Source organism: Eriocheir sinensis, chromosome 18 (genome assembly GCF_024679095.1).
Source record: "Eriocheir sinensis breed Jianghai 21 chromosome 18, ASM2467909v1, whole genome shotgun sequence".
Taxonomy (NCBI): domain Eukaryota; kingdom Metazoa; phylum Arthropoda; class Malacostraca; order Decapoda; family Varunidae; genus Eriocheir; species Eriocheir sinensis.
This window is the reverse complement of record NC_066526.1, coordinates 12,012,483-12,014,113: the sequence shown is the minus strand read 5'-3', so window position 1 is coordinate 12,014,113 and position 1,631 is coordinate 12,012,483.

The following is a 1,631-nucleotide window of genomic DNA, read 5'->3' as shown; positions in this document are numbered from 1 at the left end:
AAATTGTCTTAAGTTATACGCGCGTGGCTTTCTGCGATACTTGCTTTAGCCGGAACTGCGGTATTTGTGTATTTACTGAAGGTGTTTATAAGGGAATGATGGTTTGGTGTCCTGTTCTTGCTTGAGTGATGAATGGATGGATGAGGGCTGTATGGGAATGTGTTGAAAATATAATACTGGAAAGACTACGGAAGAACGGAAGTAAAGAACATCACACGGGCAAAGAAATGCGTCCAGTCCAATCTGTCGGCCTGTTCCCTGCTGTCCCTAAGCCTCCCGTCCTTACTCTCGTCATTGTTCTATATCTTTCCCTTCCAGGCCTCCCCTTCTGCCTGCCTGCCGTCGAACAAGCTCCCTTACGCCCCCACACTGCTCGCATCCTTCAACCTTCCAGCATTACTTTTCTTCCCTTCATATCTTGTCCTCGCATCTTACATCCTTACCCTCTTGCCTTCCTACCGCCTCCATTCCCCAACCTTCCACAATAGTGTTTCTCCCTCACTCCTTCCTCTCTATCATCTCAGAACTCCAATCCTTCTGCCACTCCACTTCCTCCAACTTCCACCAATTCCTTTCTTCTTCATGCCTTGCTCCTGACCATCCTCAAACTCTCCCGCCTCCACTCTGCAACCTTCCTCCTGTGTCCTCCAACCTTCCACTAATACCTTTTTTCTCCTTCATTCCTTGCTCCCCACCGTCCAAAAACTCTCGCCCACCTACCTCTCCACCGCCTCCACCCTCAAACCCTCCACTTTGTCCTCCCGATCCTCACTCCCTGCGCCGCCCTCCCCCGCCGCTGCAGCCTCTCTTTGTCCTCCCGCCCCCTATGGCCGTCCTGCCCCTCAGAGGTTTGCCGTGACAGCCGCCGTCAGGAGGCTCCGGGATTAAAGGCTGGTGGTCTGCAGGAACGTCAGGAGGAGTGTTTGTGCCGGAATAATAAAAGGCCAAGGGCAGGCACGCGGCCATGAGGGGGTCTTGTCTCACTCTGGTGGTGCTTATTGCATTTACTTCCCGCAGTTATTTACGAGGCAACGAATGAGGCAGCGGCGGCACCTTAACAAGATGAACGCTGAGAGGACTGGCGGGGACACAACATTAACCCGCCAGTGTTGCCAGCGCGGAGGGAGACCCAGCCACCAGCAGTCCCCGGCGGCCTCTGTCTATCGGCGTCTTAAACTCATCACGTCTAGGACCTTTACTTCCTTTGTCTATTGGTCTCTTAACCTCATCACTTCTACGACTTTTACATATGTATTTACCGTCACTTTAGGCATTTACTTTTCCCTTTAACGTGTCCTCGACTGCACCAAGGCTTGCAAGAGCTGTAGGGATAATCAAACCACTTTTTTTTCTTATAAGTCAATAGCCTGTATTCTTAAACATTTCGTTGGCAAAGCACACACAGTTCACAAGGCTTTCGTAGGACTTTTGGGCGTTTCCAGGGGTAGTTTTATGGCCACGATAGTAGGATGACCCTTCTTCCGTACCATGAACTCAAGGAAACACACATTAGAACTCGAATCCTCTCCTTCTAGGCCTTTGGAAATAGTCGACGTGAGAGGCGGAAGCGTCTGAAAATACCGACCAATGTTCCAGGTGCTGCAAAGGTTGACCAAAGAGCCTTTATAAAT